Genomic DNA, 19901 nt, shown 5'->3' with positions numbered 1-19901 from the left:
AGGTGCAAAATTGAAAGAGTTATGATTTTTAAAAGGTAAGGAGGAAAAAACAAAAGTACAAAAACGGAAAAACGCTCGGACCTTAAGGCGTTAAAACTTTTGGACACTACCATCAACTTTGATAGCGGCATCTAAAGTGTTAATGTCGGACATCAGCCTGATTGGTGATGTCTGGCATTAGCCAAAGGTTCTAGCTAATGATTTATACAACACAGTGGGAGCAGGCACTGTGCGTACACATACGCCTTGTGTCCTTAGGGCTCATTTACACGGATGGATCCCCAGCATATTTTACGCTGCGGATCCCCCGACAATGCACACATCGCGGCTGCTCTCGGCCTAGTTCAGAGAGCAGGAGGAGCGGCCATGATGTGTGCGAGTAGCAGAAGATTGCCATTATGAGCAGGCACAGATGGAGGCAGCACTGTAGGGTCCATTGTCGGCGGATCCGCAGCGTAAAATACACTGTGGATCCACCCCTGAATGAGCCCTTAGGATACGCTCACACGTACAGGATCTGCTGCATATTTTCTGCAGCTGATTTTGCTACCTATTGAAGCTAATGGGTTGCAAAATCAGCTGCACAAAATATGCAGCAAAAATATGCAGCAGATCCTGTACATGTGAATGTACCCTTAAGGGGTTAATGATAAACTAGCAGTGTGTTCACATGTTGTCCTTCCAGAGGGGTCACTTTCCCTCCTCCAGTGTCCACAGGTCACCAACAGGTCACATTACCAGAACAATTTATGGAAAAATCGCGGCAAAAATTGCGCTGTTTTACCGCGATTTACGAAAAATCGCGGTAAAAGCACGCAATTTTTGCAGCGATTTTTCCCAAAAATTGTTGTGATAATGTGGCCTGTTGGTGACCTGTGGACACTGGAGGAGGGAAAGTGACCCCTCTGGACTGCTACCATACACATTACTCAGCCCCAGGATATACTGCTGATCAGGGGGGAGAGAGGGAGGACATGGGACATCACAGGTTAAACCCCCCCCAAAGGACGAGGGGGCACTCCCTCCGTCTGGAGAAGAAAAAGTTTAGTCTCAAGGGGCGACACGCCTTCTTTACCGTGAGGACTGTGAATTTATGGAACGGTCTACCTCAGGAACTGGTCACAGCAGGAACAATTAACAGCTTTAAAACAGGATTAGATACATCCCTGGAACAAAATAACATTAATGCTTATGAAGAAATATAAAATCTCATCCCTTCCCCAATATCGCGCCACACCCCTACCCCTTAATTCCCTGGTTGAACTTGATGGACATATGTCTTTTTTCGACCGTACTAACTATGTAACTATGTAACTCACCTCACATGAAGGCCGCTCTGCTGTGTGACCTGTCAGCTCTTGGCCCGTCCTCTCCTGTGCTGGGGGTGGAGCCATCAATGTATCGGGACATCCCTATTTATTTTAAATTGGGGGGGTCCAAGGGGGGGAACGGCCTGATCTAGGGGGGGCCATGGCCCCCTCTGGCCCCCCCTAGCGACGCCACTGACAGATATATACACACACACACACATTTACATAGATTCACTTGCATATACCGTATTTATCGGGGTATACCACGCACCGGCCTATAACACGCACCCTCATTTTACCACGGATATTTGGGTAAAAAAAGTTTTTTACCCAAATATCCATGGTAAAATGAGGGTGCGTGTGTGCGCGTGTATACCCCGATATACCCCCAGGAAAGGCAGGGGGAGAGAGGCCGTCGCTGCCCGCTTCTCTCCCCCTGCCTTTCCTGGGGTTGCCTCCCCCCATCCCCGGTGGCATAATTACCTGAGTCCGGTCCGCGCTGCTCCGCTGCTCCAGGCCTCCGTCGTGCGTCCCCGGCGTCATTGCTATGCGCTGAACGGCGCGGCGCTCTGACGTCATGCGCCGCGCCGTGCATAGCAATGACGCCGGGGACGCACGACGGAGGCCTGGAGCAGCGGAGCAGCGCGGACCGGACTCAGGTAATTATGCCACCGGGGATGGGGGGAGGCAACGGGGCAGCGGCGCCGGCAATGGGTGCCGCTGCCCCTTCTCTCCCCCTGGCTGTCGGCGCCGCTTCTCTCTCCGCCGGCACCGATAGTCAGGGGGACAGAACGGGCAGCGGCGCCGATAACCAGGGGGTGAAAAGGGCCGACAGCAGCGCTCTAGACCCCAGGAAAGGCAGGGGGAGAGAAGCGGGCAGCGACGGCCTCTCTCCCCCTGCCTTTCCTGGGGGTGTATCGGCGTATAACACGCACACAGACTTTAGGCTAAAAATTTTAGCCTAAAAAGTGCGTGCGCCGATAAATACGGTATATATATATATATATATATATATATATATCTCAATCACACATATACATAGATACACAGATTCCCTTGCTCACATATATACACATGCATAGATTCCCTTGCTCACACACAGACACACACACTGACATACATTTGCTCACATATATACACAGAATTGCTTGCATGCTAACAGTAAGGCCCCATTCCCCTCTGCACAGGCACATACATAGAGGTGCACACACACACACACACACACACACAGAGACACATCATACAGACAGACACAGATACACACACAAACACCCATATAGACACATCATACAGACACACAAACTGACAATCACTCACATAAATACACAATCACTTACAGTAAGGGCCCCATGACTCTCTGCACAGGCTGGAGATTCTTGGCCGGACAGACAGTGGGCGGGGCATCTCTCTGCCTCCTTTGCCCTTGTCTCCTCCGTGTGGAGAGGAGAAGAGAAATGGCAGATTATGACAGGGTAAGTAGCGCCCCCTTGCTGCAGGGAGGGCACAGCACCCTCCAGTAAACCACATACAACTCCCCAACAAAAGATCATTTTACTGCTCCTGTCACCCTGAGTCTGTAGCTCCTTTTGTGAGGGCACTAGAGGGGCAGGTGAGGAAAAGGGCAGGGGCTCCAGCCCCCTTTCACTCCTATGTGTGCACGTCCCTGGCTGGCAGTGTGCTGCTGCATTCTTCTGTTGCTATCTATCTATCTAATATCTATCTATCTATCTCATATCTATCTATCTATCTCATATTTATCTCCTACCTGAACAATTGATGTATGGGGGGGGCAGGCACATTCTTTGCACACGAGGCCTATGCTGTCTGTGTCTGCCCCCGGCAGTATGCAGTGGAGATGGAGGCAGGGAGTCCCTCTGAGTCACTTGCACAAATTGCACAATGCATGCTCAGTTGCTTGCATAGTGACAACCGAATTGTCACCATTCGGCAGCGGGCTGAGTTCTGGCTCTCCACCTTATTGGACCCTTGCTTCCGGCACAAAATGGGGGCCATTTTTACACCCACTGAGAGGGAGGACAAACTGACCTATCCAGATCTGCTGGACTTCTGGGCAGCCAAACTTGATTTGTGGCCGCAACTAGCAGAGTTTGGAAAAGCTGTCCTTCCCAGCCAGTAGTGTGCCATCAGAGTGGGTGTTTAGTGCGGTGGGGGCCATAGTCACCCCAAGGAGTACTCGTCTGTCCATGAAAAATGTGGAGAGACTGACCTTTGTGAAGATGAATCAGGCATGGATCAGCCAGGATTTCCACCCACCAATGCCTGATGCATCAGAGTCGATTGACCATGGTGCCACACCAACTCTTCACAAATATGCAAAACAAATTTAAGGCACTGCTCCCCAGTTACAAACATTCCTCCGCATTAGACCTTCATCACCGGGTACTGGTATTGCCACCCACCGCTCCACTCTGTCACAAGGTAACTTTCAGGACTCCTGATGCTGCTTCTGCCACCTCCAGGCTGTCTCATTTTGCCACCATATGTTCTCCTTATGCTGCCGCCACCTCCAGGCTTTGTCATTCAGCCACTATGTGGTCTTCTAATGCTGCCGCCAACTCCAGGCTGTGTCATTCAGCCACTATATGGTCTCCTCATGCTGCCACCACCTCCAGGCTGTGTCATTCAGCCATTATGTGGTCTCCTCATGCTGCTGCCAACTCCACACTGTGTCATTTAGCCACTTATGGTCTCCTCATACTGCCGCTACCTCTACGCTGTGTCATTGAGCCACTATGTGGTCTCCTCATGCTGCCGCCAGCTCCAGGCTGTGCCATTTAGCTACTATATGGTCTCCTCATGCTGCCGCAAACTCCAGGCTTTGTCATTCAGCCACTATGTGGTCTTCTAATGATGCCGCCAACTCCAGGCTGTGTCATTCAGCCTCTATATGGTCTCCTCATGCTGCCACCAACTCCAGGCTGTGTCATTCAGCCACCATGTGGTCTCCTCACACTGTTGACAGCTCCACGCTGTGTCATTCAGCCTCTATGTGGTCTCCTTATGCTGCCACCAACTCCATACATTGTCATTCAGCCACTATGTGGTCTCCTCATGCTGCCGGCAACTCCATGCTGTGTCATTCAGCCACTATATGTTCTCCTCATGCTACCACAAACTTGTGGCTGTGTCATTCAGCCACTATATGGTCTCCTCATGCTGCCACCACCTCCAGGCTGTGTCATTCAGCCATTATGTGGTCTCCTCATGCTGCTGCCAACTCCACACTGTGTCATTTAGCCACTATATGGTCTCCTCATACTGCCGCTACCTCTACGCTGTGTCATTGTGCCACTATGTGGTCTCCTCATGCTGCCGCCAGCTCCAGGCTGTGCCATTTAGCTACTATATGGTCTCCTCATGCTGCCGCAATCTCCAGGCTTTGTCATTCAGCCACTATGTGGTCTTCTAATGCTGCTGCCAACTCCAGGCTGTGTCATTCAGCCTCTATATGGTCTCCTCATGCTGCCACCCACTCCAGGCTGTGTCATTCAGCCACCATGTGGTCTCCTCACGCTGTTGCCAACTCCACGCTGTGTCATTCAGCCTCTATGTGGTCTACTTATGCTGCCACCAACTCCATACATTGTCATTCAGCCACTATGTGGTCTCCTCATGCTGCCACCAACTCCACGCTGTGTCATTCAGCCACTATATGTTCTCCTCATGCTACCACAAACTCGTGGCTGTGTCATTCAGCCACTATATTGTCTCCTCATGCTGCCAGCACCTCCAGGCTGTGTCATTCAGCCATTATGTGGTCTCCTCATCCTGCTGCCAACTCCACACTGTGTCATTTAGCCACCATATGGTCTCATCATACTGCCGCTACCTCTACGCTGTGTCATTCAGCCACTATGTGGTCTCCTCATGCTGTCGCCACCTCCAGGCTGTGTCATTCAGCCACTATATGTTCTCCTTATGCTGCCGCCAACTCCAGGCTGTGTCATTAAGCCACTATACATTTTCTCCTCATGCTGCTGCCAACTCCAGGCTGTGCCATTCAGCCACTATATGGTGTTCTCATCCTTCTGCCACCTCCAGGCTGTGCCATTCAGCCACTATACATTTTCTCCTCATGCTGCCGCCAACTCCAGGCTGTGCCATTCAGCCACTATATGGTCTTCTCATGCTTATGCCACCTCAAGGCTGTGCCATTCAGCCACTATACATTTTCTCCTCATGCTGCCGCCAACTCCAGGCTGTGCCATTCAGCCACTATATGGTCTTCTCATGCTTATGCCACCTCAAGGCTGTGTCATTCAGCCACTATGTGGTCTCCTCATGCTGTCGCCACCTCCAGGCTGTGTCATTCAGCCACTATATGTTCTCCTTATGCTGCCGCCAACTCCAGGCTGTGTCATTAAGCCACTATACATTTTCTCCTCATGCTGCTGCCAACTCCAGGCTGTGCCATTCAGCCACTATATGGTGTTCTCATCCTTCTGCCACCTCCAGGCTGTGCCATTCAGCCACTATACATTTTCTCCTCGTGCTGCCGCTAACTCCAGGCTGTGCCATTCAGCCACTATATGGTCTTCTCATGCTTCTGCCACCTCCAGGCTGTGTCATTCAGCCACTATATGGGCTCCAATTGCTGCCACCAGCTCCAGGCTGTGTCATTCAGCCACTATATGGTCTCCTCATGCTGTCGCCACCTCCAGGCTGTGTCATTCAGCCACTATATGTTCTCCTTATGCTGCCGCCTACTCCAGGCTATGTCATTCAGCCACTATACATTTTCTCCTCATGCTGCCACCAACTCCAGGCTGTGCCATTCAGCCACTATATGGTCTTCTCATGCTTCTGCCACCTCCAGGCTGTGCCATTCAGCCACTATACATTTTCTCCTCATGCTGCCGCCAACTCCAGGCTGTGCCATTCAGCCACTATATGGTCTTCTCATGCTTATGCCACCTCAAGGCTGTGTCATTCAGCCACTATATGGGCTCCAATTGCTGCCACCAACTCCAGGCTGTGTCATTAAGCCACTATATGGTCTCCTCATGCTGCTGCCACCTCCAGGCTGTGTCATTCAGCCACTATGTGGTCTCCTCCTACTGCCGCCAGCTCCAGGCTGTGCCATTCAGCCACTATATGGTCCCCTCATGCTGCTGGGAAAATTTGTATGGTAACACTAGCTACCATAAATCTTCAATTTAAATTTGAAAATGTATCTTTTAATCTTTGGGATTATTAGGCCCTACGGTCTCCTCATGCTACTGGGACATTACCTAAACATTTTTATGGTAACACTAGCTACCATAAATCTTCAATTAAAATGTGAAATATCACCTTTTAAGCTTAGGAATTGTGAGGCCATATGGTCTCCTCATGCTGTTGGGATATTACCTAAACATTTTTATGGTAGCACAAGCTACCATAAATCTTCAATTTAAATTTGAAAATGCATCTTTTAAGCTTAGGGATTGTGAGGCCATTTGGTCTCCTCATGCTGCTGCGTTATTACCTAAACAGTTTTATGGTAGCATTAGCTACCATAAATCTTCAATTTAAATTTGAACATTCATCTTTTTATCTTTAAAAAAAGAAAAAAGAAAAAAAGGATGCGCTCAGTGGTGTGATATCGTAAGATAAAGGACACAGACGCACAATGTGAATTCTGCTTGCCAGAGGTGGTTGTACTCGATCCAAGTACAACAATGGATAATCGTGTAGAGAAGTATAGTCTATAGAGGATGTGCATAAGTTACAAGATGACTTGGATAGACTAAGTGTCTGGGCATCCACTTGGCAAATGAGGTTCAATGTGGATAAATGTAAAGTTATGCATCTGGGTACTAATAACCTGCATGCATCGTATGTCTTAGGGGGGATTAAACTGGCAGAGTCACTGGTAGAGAAGGATCTGGGTGTACTTGTAGATCACAGACTACAGAATAGCATGCAATGTCAGGCTGCTGCTTCCAAAGCCGGCAGGATATTGTCATGTATCAAAAGAGGCATGGACTCAAGGGACAGGGACATAATACTCCCCCTTTATAAATCATTGGTACGGCCTTACCTGGAATATGCTGTTCAGTTTTGGGCACCTGTCCATAAAAGGGACACTGCGGAGTTGGAAAGGGTGCAGAGACGCGCGACTAAACTAATATGGGGAATGGAACATCTTAGCTATGAGGAGCGATTAAAGGAGTTACAATTGTTTAGTCTTGAGAAGAGACGTTTAAGGGGGGATATGATAAACGTATATAAGTATATTAATGGCCCATACAAAAAATATGGAGAAAAACTGTTCCAGGTTAAACCCCCCCAAAGGACGAGGGGGCACTCCCTCCGTCTGGAGAAGAAAAAGTTTAGTCTCAAGGGGCGACACGCCTTCTTTACCATGAGAACTGTGAACTTATGGAACAGTCTACCTCAGGAACTGGTCACAGCAGGAACAATTAACAGCTTTAAAACAGGATTAGATACATTCCTGGAACAAAATAAGATTAATGCTTATGAAGAAATATAAAATCTCATCCCTTCCCCAATATCGCGCCACACCCCTACCCCTTAATTCCCTGGTTGAACTTGATGGACATATGTCTTTTTTCGACCGTACTAACTATGTAACTATGTAACTATGTAACTATGTAAGTAATGTTACCAGGAGTCTCTGCAGCCACTCCAAGCTCGTATAGATAGCACCAGATAAAAAACTCCTCCAAATGACAGCAAGGTAAAATCAAGCGCTGAGACCAAGATAAAATTCAGGGTGTTTAATTACCCACAATGCAATGCTTTTCGGGGGAGTTCCGCTTCTTCAGGCATGTGGAAAAGCACTACAGACAGACTATATATAGGGAAAATTCTTAACCCTTTCGGAACTAAGAATTAACCCCTTACAAACTAGACAAAAATATTTAAAAATACAGAATTTACAAAAAACATTTAAATACATGTACAAAGATGACATGAAGCACATGATGTAGATATAAAATTAATTACAAAGAAAAAAAATATATAATAATAAAAAATAATTATAATTATAGATTTAACGTGCATTTTCCAGGGTTTCATTTAAACCATCCGGAAATAAAGTAACAAAAGAAAAAATCCAAAAAGCCTTCCTTTTATTTAACCTCTGTGTACGATTTGGTGTTTGTAGCGCAATTTTTTCCAAGATGGTATGTCTTATACGGTCTAGACAACTATTATGTTTAATTTTTAGTTGCCGGGAGACGCTATGAAGCATGAACCCATTTTTAATATTAAACCTGTGTTTAATCATACGTGCGCGCATGGTTTGAACCGTGCGCCCCACGTATTGAAGCCCACAGGTACAGGATAAAAGATAGACAGCAAAGGAACTATCGCAAGTGAGGTGATCTTTAATGTGAAAACTTTTTTTTGGTTATATGTGAGGTAAACGAAAAAACCACCCATCATCGTACAACACATGCACCAGGTGCGACCACAAGGAAACACACCGGGGGCATCTGTTCAAATTGATGCGATAGTGGATGATAGACATGTGCAATTCGGTTCGGCACGAATGTCTAAATTAACGAATTTTACCGTTTTCGTGCATTCGGACCGATCCGAATGCACGAAAACATATTTTGAATATTCCCGAATAGCCACGATAATACGAATAGCAAAGTAACGAATACATTCGTTATTTCCCGACCAAAAATGCTGTAAATAACGAATGCATGAACGTGAAGAATTCATTCTGATAACAAATATAATAAAAAGGATACAGATAGTTTGATTTTTCGGATACATTCGGTATTCGGGTACATTCGGTAAATCTTTTTATTCTATTTTTGGACTTTAGCGATCCTAAAAAATTATGGAGATACCTTTTTTATAAAAATTTCGTAGGGTATCATAAAAAAATCATAATAAAAAAGATACAGTGGTGATGGAAAAAATTGTATCTAATGAAATGTATCATTTCTATTATGAAATGTTTATTCATTTTTAAACAGGGATCAATTTATGTGAGCGGGTAAAGCACTAAAAATGTAGCCGACAATAATGAAAATGTAGTGTGTGCGTGTTTTTCACTTTTTTTTAAAACATTTTTTAAGTAGTACTACTACTCCCAGCATGGAACACACTCTTCCATGATGGGAGTAGTAGTTACCTGTACTAATTGACAGATTGCAGGGGTCCCTTGTGATCATCTTGTACAATGTATAGATGCGGCGGCTGTTCTTCTATGGTCCCCTGCACTCACGTATATATACACATATTCATATTTCCCGCAGAGCTGTGATTGGCCAGATGGTTCCAGCCAATCACAGCTCTCTGTGAGAAATAGGAATATGTGTATATATACGGCAGTGCAGGGGACCATAGGAGAGCGGCCGCCGCATTCATACATTATACTGGAGGATCGCAGCGGGTGTCAGGAGTGATACCTGTAGTGATCTTTCCTTTACTACAAGTACTAATACTCCCAACATGGAGTACACTCTGCTCCATGCTGGGAGCTGTAGTACCTGTATTAATAGACAGATCGCAGCGGGTGTCAGAAGTTACACTCGCTGCCATATGTCTATTAATGCAGGTACTACAGCTCCCAGCATGGAGCAGAGTGTGCTCCATGTTGGGAGTATTAGTACCTGCAGTAAGGGACAGATCCCAGGGATGTCACTCCTCCTGACACCCGCTGCGATCCTCCTGATGTGAATGTCGGGATCAGCTGTTCTCAGGGCTACAGAGCCAGGAGAACAGCTGACGCTGAGCCGTAGGTATACATCGTATATCTACTGCCCAGCAAGAACTTACAGTGAGCCTGCAATGTGTATACAGTATACACATTGCTGGCTCACTTAACCCCTTGCTGAGCTGTGCGCTATGCGCAAGCCCAGCAAGGGAAGAGTTAACTTACACTGCTGGACAGTGTAGGTTATCCCTTTGGTCGGTATACACTATATACAGCTATCTATAGATAGCTGTATACAGTGTATACAGAAGACGAAGTCCAGCTTACTTCCCTCGAGTCCCGGGCGGGGTTCGTGTAGCTCCGCCCCCTAGTGATGACGTCATTAGGGGCGGAGCTACAGAAGGGAACAAGGCTAATTAATCTGAAGCTCTGTTCACATTGTACGTTTTGTATAATGTGAACAGACCCTTCTGGCAGTGTCTACCCAGACAGGGAGACTCCAGCTGTTGCTAAACTACAACTCCCAGCATGCCCAGACAGCCAAAGGCTGTCTGGGCATGCTGGGAGTTATAGTTTTGCACCAATTGGTGGCTCCCTGTTTGGGTAGACATTGCATCATGGGTGCTCTCCCCAGCGGACAGCGCCAAAAATGTCATAACCAATTTTTTGTGTTTTTTTCTTCTCGTTTCAGATCCGTGTATGCAGAGGATTACTGCGGATTTGATGGATTACGGCGGATTATTTATTTTTTCCTTTAATAAAATGGTTAACGAGGGCTGTGGGGGAGTGTTTTTTTAAATAAAATAATTTTTCCAATGTGTTGTGTTTTTTTTTTTATTGAATTTTCAAGGTTAGTAGTGGACGCTGTCTTATTGACGGAATCCATTACTAGGCCAGGGCTTAGTGCTAGCCCCAAAAACAGCTAGCGCTAACCCCCAATTATTACCCCGGTACCCACCGCCACAGGGGTGCCGGGAAGAGCCGGTACCAACAGGCCCGGAGCGTCAAAATGGCGCTCCTGGGCCTAGGCGGTAACAGGCTGGCGTTATTTAGGCTGGGGAGGGCCAGTAACAATGGTCCTCGCCCACCCTGGTAACGTCAGGCTGTTGCTGTTTGGTTGGTATCTGGCTGAGAATGAAAATACGGGGAACCCTATGCGTTTTTTTTTTAAATTTGTTTATTTAAATAAAAAAAAAAACGCATAGGGTTCCCCGTATTTTCATTCTCAGCACAATACCAACCAAACAGCAACAGCCTGACGTTACCAGGGTGGGTGAGGACCATTGTTACTGGCCCTCCCCAGCCTAAATAACGCCAGCCTGTTACCGCCTAGGTCCAGGAGCGCCATTTTTGACGCTCCGGGCCTGTTGGTACCGTCTCTTCCCGGCACCCCTGTGGCGGTGGGTACCGGGGTAATAATTGGGGGTTAGCGCTAGCTGTTTTTGGGGCTAGCACTAAGCCCTGGCCTAGTAATGGATTCCGTCAATAAGACAGCTTCCGCTACTAACCCTGAAAATTCAATAAAAATAAAAAAAAACACAACACATTGGAAAAAATATTTTATTTAAAAAAACACTCCCCCACAGCCCTCGTTAACCATTTTATTAAAGGGAAAAAAAATAATCCGCCGTAATCCATCGAATCCGCAGTAATCCTCTGCATACACGGATCTGAAACGAGAAGAAAAAAAAACACAAAAAATTGGTTATGACATTTTTGGCGCTGTCCGCTGGGGAGAGCACCCATGATGCAATGTCTACCCAAACAGGGAGCCACCAATTGGTGCAAAACTACAACTCCCAGCATGCCCAGACAGCCTTTGGCTGTCTGGGCATGCTGGGAGTTGTAGTTTAGCAACAGCTGGAGTCTCCCTGTCTGGGTAGACACTGCCAGAAGGGTCTGTTCACATTATACAAAACGTACAATGTGAACAGAGCTTCAGATAAACTAGCCTTGTTCCCTTCTGTAGCTCCGCCCCCAATGACGTCATCACTAGGGGGCGGAGCTACACGAACCCGGCCCGGGACTCGAGGGAAGTAAGCTGGACTTCGTCTTCTGTATACACTGTATACAGCTATCTATAGATAGCTGTATAAAGTGTATACCGCACAAAGGGTTAACCTACACTGTCCAGCAGTGTAAGTTAACTCTTCCCTTGCTGGGCTTGCGCATAGCGCACAGCTCAGCAAGGGGTTAAGTGAGCCAGCAATGTGTATACTGTATACACATTGCAGGCTCACTGTAAGTTCTTGCTGGGCAGTAGATATACGATGTATACCTACGGCTCAGCGTCAGCTGTTCTCCTGGCTCTGTAGCCCTGAGAACAGCTGATCCCGACATTCACATCAGGAGGATCGCAGCGGGTGTCAGGAGGAGTGACATCCCTGGGATCTGTCCCTTACTACAAGTACTACCACTCCCAACATGGAGCACACTCTGCTCCATGCTGGGAGCTGTAGTACCTGCATTAATAGACATATGGCAGCGAGTGTAACTTCTGACACCCGCTGCGATCTGTCTATTAATACAGGTACTACAGTTCCCAGCATGGAGCAGAGTGTACTCCATGTTGGGAGTGGTAGTACTTGTAGTAAAGGAAAGATCACTGCAGGTATCACTCCTGACACCCGCTGCGATCCTCCAGTATAATGTATGAATGCGGGGCCGCTCTCCTATGGTCCCCTGCACGGCCGTATATATACACATATTCCTATTTCTCACAGAGAGCTGTGATTGGCTGGAACCATCTGGCCAATCACAGCTCTGCGGGAAATATGAATATGTGTATATATACGGCCGTGCAGGGGACCATAGAAGAGCAGCCGCCGCATCTGTACATTATACAAGAGGATCGCAAGGGACCCCTGCGATCTGTCAATTAGTACAGGTAACTACTACTCCCATCATGGAAGAGTGTGTTCCATGCTGGGAGTAGTAGTACTACCTAAAAAATGTTTTAAAAAAAAGTGAAAAACAAGCACACACTACATTTTCATTATTGTCGGCTACATTTTTAGTGCTTTACCCGCTCACATAAATTGATCCCTGTTTAAAAATGAATAAACATTTCATAATAAAAAAGATACATTTCGTTAGATACAATTTTTTTCATCACCACTGTATCTTTTTTATTATGATTTTTTTATGATACCCTGCGAAATTTTAATAAAAAAGGTATCTCCATTATTTATTAGGATCGCTAAAGTCCAAAAAAAGACTAAAGATTTACCGAATGTACCCGAATACCGAATGTATCCGAAAAAAACAACACGAATACCCGAATACCGAATGTATCCGAAAAATCTAAACCGAAAATATTGCCGAACCGAAATTTTTTTCCAAAACGAAAAAACCAAACGAAATTAAACGAAAATTTTTCTAGTGCACAAGTCTAGTGGATGAGTCGGTTGACCTAAATCTGCTTGGTGCTAAAAGATTTTTAAAATTCGAAGACCTGCGGTAGGTCACTCCAAATTGCAAGGGAATTAATTCTTTTAAGATCGGATCGTCCCTCAGGATGGACAAGTATTTTTTTAGGAAATTTTTAATGTGGCACATTTGTAATCAGTAATAAAATTGTATTTATAGGGGGCGTGGCTAGCTGAGCTGAGGATGAGACGTGCCGAGTAGGAGCTCCGTCAGGGCGACTCATGGCAAGGCACTTAGCCAGGTCATGAGAGGCAGAAATAAGGGCAGAAACAGACAGAAGGCTGCACAGACGTCTGCATCACAGCCGGGGACCATCAGCACCCTGTTTGCGGCAATACAGAAGAAGGAACAGGACTCAAGGCCCTCTCCCCCCGCGCACGACAGCCGCCATCTCTAACCGAGACCACAGCCTCGCTCTCGTTCCCACCTGCCTTCGCTTCGGACCGCGCGAACATGGCCGCGCGCTCGCACACGCAGCAACGGGAGAAGACTCTCGAGCCACCACAGCCGCCTGACCGCCCCGGATCGGAGGTGGAGGCGCTGCCTCAGAGACATAGAGACTGAGCACAAGCACGGGATCCTGCCTGGAAACAGCAAACGTCGGTGAACGAGGCCAGAGCCGCTTCTCAGACAGAGGCCTCCCCCCTGCATGAGTCGGCATGGGGTGACAGACAGGACTCCTCTGCTACAGGGATGGGCGGTAAAGTGCAGCTCCCTTTAGTCCCCTCACTTACCTCGGCGGTACGCACTATGTCTTCAGCATGTGACCAACAGTATGCCGAGAAACCAGGTCCAAAGCCCTCCCCATCTTTACAGCGGGGCTCTCTCCCACAGGCCTTGACCCCTGCACACCCGGACACACCGCAGAGTTCCATTGCACTGATCCCCCCCTGCAGTGCGCTCTAATACCATGTCTTATGCAGCTGCCACTGCATCCACTCATCCTGACAAGAGACACAGGGACTCATCTAATGACCCCCCATCACCAGGTTTTGCCACGCAGGCCCCTATCAGCATTAAGGGGCATACCAGTGCAGCTATTCACAAAACACCAGGCCCCCTGGCCCAGGATGTCACTAACTGGTGGGGGAAATGGACTCTGATCACACTGATGATTCTCACGGCTCAGCCTCGGACAATGATGTCCCTGACTATTGGGGAGCAAACCCGCCCGCAAAAAAAACTTTATTTAAGACCCCTGTCAAGTTTCACCCTCCACCTGCCTTCCAATCAGACCACTCTTCTTCCGACGACACTCTGGCAGACAGACGTCGTCCTCCTAGACGCCACCACACCCCTGATCTCCAGTGTGGTCAGTCTCGCCAGCTTGCAGACCAGTCATTGCCCTCTCCAGAGGCTGCAACCACTATGCTGAAACGATTTCCAGAGCTCCAGGCTCTCTTGGCACTCCTGCCTACTAAAGATGACATGAGACTCCTTGCCACTGATCTTAAGATGACTTGGAGGCGTGATCTTAAACCTGTTAAGGAGGATGTTGCCAAATTAACTGACAGAGTGAAAGACCTGGAGGACCTTAAAACTTCTATTTCGTCACAAGTCCATTCTCTTAATGAAGCTACCAAATCTCTCACCATGAAGCACTCTGCGATGGTTGACCAGCTAGACGATATGGACAATAGAAATACACGAAACAATATAAGGATAAAAGGTCTCTCTGAATCTGTCCTCCCACAAGACATTGATAAAACTCTACAGAGACTCCTTAACGAAATTTTACAAAAACCAAGTGACACCCCTCTGGAGTTGGACAGAGCTCACCGAGCCCTAAAAGCAAAGAGCCCAGACCCAGCGAGGCCCAGGGACATCATATGCAGGGTTCACCATTACACCACCAAGGATGAAATAATGCGCAAAGCTAGAGACTTGAAACACCTGAGTTACAATGGCTCACCTATCGCTTTGTACCCGGACTTGTCCTTACGTACTCTGAAACTAAAAGCAGCATTGAAACCACTCCTCTCGGTATTGAAAAATACCCAGATCATCTACAAGTGGGGCTATCCCTTTTCCTTAATTGCCAGACATGGCCGCACGACTGCAACGCTCCGCAAACCTGAAGATCTACCTGCCTTCCTGGACACTTTCAAATTGCCACAGATCTCCTTACCTGATTGGGAAGGCATGTACCAACCTGCGATGTGGCCGAGATACCAATCTCCTGACAGACCACAACAACAACTGGAGAGATCTGCCTACTTTCAAAAAGCCCAAAGCTTCCTTCAACAAGAGCCTAAGACCTGATTCGGGGACTTGTCCTGTTGGAATTCTACTTGACTCTGGTTTTGACTGTCTTTTTGTGGTAGCCCGTTGATGCCTGTTCTGATTACATACCACCTAGTTGATAGTTGATGTTTCGTGCCCCTTATATAGCCACTCACTGTGCCTTTACTGCCATTACTCTGCCTCCATGTACCTTTATTATTATGCTGAGGCAACGGTCTCTCTTGAGACTGCTCCAATACAGTGCCTACCATTTAGATTGTTTCCCCTGCTACACGTATGTAGATTATCCTCCCTCCTCAGTCATGGGAACTTTCACTGTTATAGTTGACAACACAGCCCTTCCGTTATAGAACTTGACCCTACCGTTGCTGACTACACCTGTTTTGTACCTTTTGTAGTATGATGATAGGACTGGTCCCTATCCTTTTGTTGGCCCTTAAGGCCTCCCCTATTAGACCCCGTTGCGTCCCGTTCTATCGGGTTGCTTGTTCACTTTCTCCTCTCCTCTTTTTCCTTCCTAATCTTTCTCCTTACTCTCTCTTTCTCTAGGATCAGCTGCTACCATGTCCACATGCCTCGAGACCGGATCGGTGAAATCTCTCACAGCTTACTTGGTAAGTGGAACATCTTAATACACTACACACATGGCAGCTAACATTAAATTGGCTTCCCTGAATGTTCAGAGATTCAACACCCCCAAAAAATGTCCCCAACTTTTGTATATGTTTCATAAACAAAGGACACACGTACTGTCACTGCAGGAAACACATTTTAGGACGGCCACATTCCCACAATCCCCACAAAATACTATTCACAATGGCTTCACAGCCCCAATCCCGACTCCAGATCGAAGGGGGTTTCCCTAGCATTCCATAAGTCATTGCCAGTAAAAATACTCTCCTCTTGTATAGACCCAAATGCACAATACTTATTTGCCAATTGTGCGATCGCCAACCAGACATTTACTGTGGCCTCCATATATGCCCCGAATAGGGAACAAGTAGAATTTCTGCTGAGGACCCTCTGTCCGACTTTGCCACAGGCCCCATACTTCTTAGTGGGGATTTTAATCTCCCCCTTTTCCCACACGATGACACCTCATCCGGCACCTCCACCATCTCACATAATAAACTGCGAGCATTGAGAAAGAGACTTCACACTATGCAGCTCAGCGACACCTGGCGAGCGCTTCATCCCCAAAAAAGGGATTATACCTTTTTCTCCTCTCCCAGACAAACATATAGCCGTATCGATTATATCTTCTGCCCACACTTCCTCCTGCCATCAGTAACTTTCACAGACATTGGCCTGAGACTGCTGTCGGATCATGCTCCTGTATATTGCTCGCTGACGTTCCCCTCTTTGTCGAGGCCGCAGTCCACCTGGAAACTCAATGAATCACTCCTGAGGGACACATTGTGTCTGCAGGATCTCAGAGACTCCATAACCCATTTTCTTTCGGATCACTCCTCTGACCCCTCCACTCCCATGATTAAATGGGAAGCATTAGAATGTGTGCTAAGGGGTGTCTTGATAAAACATGGCGCACGCCTGAAGAGGGAGGCGTCGGTGAAGTTGGTAGGCCTACATGACAAACTACTGACACTAGAAACCCTCCATAAACATTCACAACAGGAAGGTACATTGAGGGAGCTTAACCAAGTTCACAGCGAGCTCTTGGAGACAATAGCCACTAAGCATAGACACTACAAACAACTTACGGGACGTCTCTTTTATGAATGGGGGAATAAGGCAGGTAGACTATTGGCTAACGCCCTAAAGGAAAAACGCTCCTCCCTGTTTGTCCCTTCTACCAAGACTGGCGCTGGCGCATTACGTGTATTGACGCCGGATATCCTTGAGGCGTTTCGCCAGTACTATATCTCCCTATATAACCTCCCACCGCCTACCCAACTAGACTCCTCAGGATCAGAACCGGTGACACTCGACCAATACATTTCTGATACAGCCCTCACCCCCCCTCAACCCAACAATCACCCAAGAATTGGAGGAGCCGTTTGTACATGTGGAATTGGAAGCCGCTTTTTCTTCACTACCATCTGGTAAGAGCCCCGGCCCTGACGGGTACTCCGCAAAATTCTACAAGGTTCTCCAACCGAACCTCTTGCCCATCCTACTAGCGGCTTTCAATGACATATCTGCAACCACGGCCCCCCTCCGTCCTTTTTGCGTGCCTTCATCACAGTTCTGCCCAAGAGTGGCAAGGATCCCATGCAATGTCCTAGCTATAGACCCATGTCCCTGATAAATTCCGATGCCAAGCTATTTTCAAAACTCATTGCCAACAGATTGTCGGCTCACATGGAGTATCTAGTCCTCCCAGACCAAGTAGGTTTTATTAGAGGTAGAGAGGCAAGGGATAATACCTTACGCACATTCTCCATGGTACAATACGTTAAGCAAAGTGGTTTCCCTTTGTTTCTCCTCTCTCTTGATGCCGAAAAGGCCTTTGATTGGGTGGACTGGTGCGTCATGTCAGCTGCACTTTCCCAGATTGGAGCCACCATGCTCTCCCGTATAATGGCCCTATACTCTAAACCCCAGGCCCAGATTCGTATAAATGGCTGCTTGTCCCGACTCTTTGATATTTGTAATGGCACATGCCAGGGGTGCCCCTTATCCCCTATCTTATACGTGTTATGCATGGAACACCTCTTAGTGGATATTAGACAAAACCTGGATATCAGAGGACTCACCCTGGCGTCACGCCATTACAAATGCTCAGCTTTCGCTGACGATTTGTTGCTATACCTTTCATCCCCCCATATCTCCCTTCCGTCACTCATGGCCACGATAAATAGATTCTCCAAATTTAGTCATTACAAGCTTAACCCTTCCAAGTGTGAGGCCCTAAACCTCACGCTCCCTCCCTCAGTTGTGCACCACTTAAAAGCCACGTACCCTTTCAGATGGCAGCCTACGTCCCTCTCTTATCTAGGTGTACTGGTACTGGCAGACATCTTTAACACTTATAGACTTAACTTCCCACCTCTCCTGTGCTCATTGAAGGGCGACTTGGGGAGGTGGGAAAGGAAAGACTTTTCCTGGGTTGGCAGAGTGAATATAATGAAAATGAACGTACTCCCTAGGCTCCTATATTTGTTCTCCTGTTTACCCATACACCTGCCCCGTACCTTCTTCAAGGAACTCTCTTCGCTACAATCTGCTTTTGTGTGGTCCAACAAACATCCCAGAATAGCCAAACACATCCTCATTCGTAGAAAGCGTGATGGTGGATTAGCCCTACCGGAATACTTGTCGTATTACTTGGCGATGGTATTGACCAGAGTACTGGATTGCTGCCATCGCGACAGCGACAAACAATGGGTGCAATTGGAGGGTGTAGTATTAGGCAGCGACCCAATGGCTTTCCTGTGGAGACCTTCCTTGGGTCAGACTGCAAAGGACGCTCCCAGCCTTCTCCCGGTGCTCTCCTCGATACATCGCTCTCGTAAAACATATCTTTCTAGGCTTGGTCTCTTCCCTCATGATGGCCCCCTAACTCCTCTTTTTGATAACCCTACGTTCCCCCCGGCTCACGGCAGGCAACAGTTCTTGGGCCTCTCCCGTAACAGTGGTGTAACATTCTACAAACTCCTTAATCTGTCCTCATTAAAAGCCATTAGTGACGTTCTGAATGACACAACCCACTCCCCGACACATACTTTTCAGTACGCACAACTTTTCCACTATTATCATTCAATGAAACATAAACCACGTCTTCACAGACCCTTAACTAGATTTGAAACGCTGTGTGTATGCACCCGCTCTGTTGGGCGCGCAATCAGCCTTCTCTACTCTATTCTTCTTGACAAAGCGACTGAGCTTCCCCTATACTTCCGGAAATGTTGGCAAATAGACCTAGGCCGTCATATTCCGGATGACCAATGGAGCAGGACATCGCTTCCTGTCATAGGAGCTCGATATCCTGTAAATATCAAGAGACGAACTATAAAATATTAACCCGATGGTATAGAGTCCCAGCCCTACTGGCCTGCTATTATCAAGGAGTTCCTGACACTTGTTGGCGTTGTTCACAGGGCAGAGGAGACATGACTCATATTTGGTTGACGTGCCCTGCTCTTTCGGGTTTCTGGAATTGTGTCACTGATATAATCACACATTGTCACTTCTATACGATTGGCCCACACTCCGGAAACACTCCTCCTATCTGTCCTACCCCAGAACATACCAAAATCTTCTTCCAAACTGATCGTATTCCTGCTGATGGCAGCCCGAGCGACAATACCCAGACA

The 19901-nt window shown here is 47.3% G+C and overlaps 1 protein-coding gene across 1 annotated transcript in view; it reads left to right on the top strand.

Moving 5' to 3' along the window:
• Nucleotides 1–16215, top strand: part of LOC130282137 (uncharacterized) — a 21673-nt gene extending 5458 nt beyond the window's left edge. Inside the window, exon 2 of the mRNA XM_056530074.1 lies at nt 16174–16215. The gene's annotated coding sequence lies outside the window, so the exon portion shown is untranslated. The remainder of the gene's footprint in view (nt 1–16173) is intronic.
• The last annotated feature ends 3686 nt before the right edge of the window (nt 16216–19901 follow it).

Source organism: Hyla sarda, chromosome 7 (genome assembly GCF_029499605.1).
Source record: "Hyla sarda isolate aHylSar1 chromosome 7, aHylSar1.hap1, whole genome shotgun sequence".
Classification (NCBI taxonomy): Eukaryota; Metazoa; Chordata; class Amphibia; order Anura; family Hylidae; genus Hyla; species Hyla sarda.
This window is presented reverse-complemented; position numbering and strand designations above follow the sequence as displayed.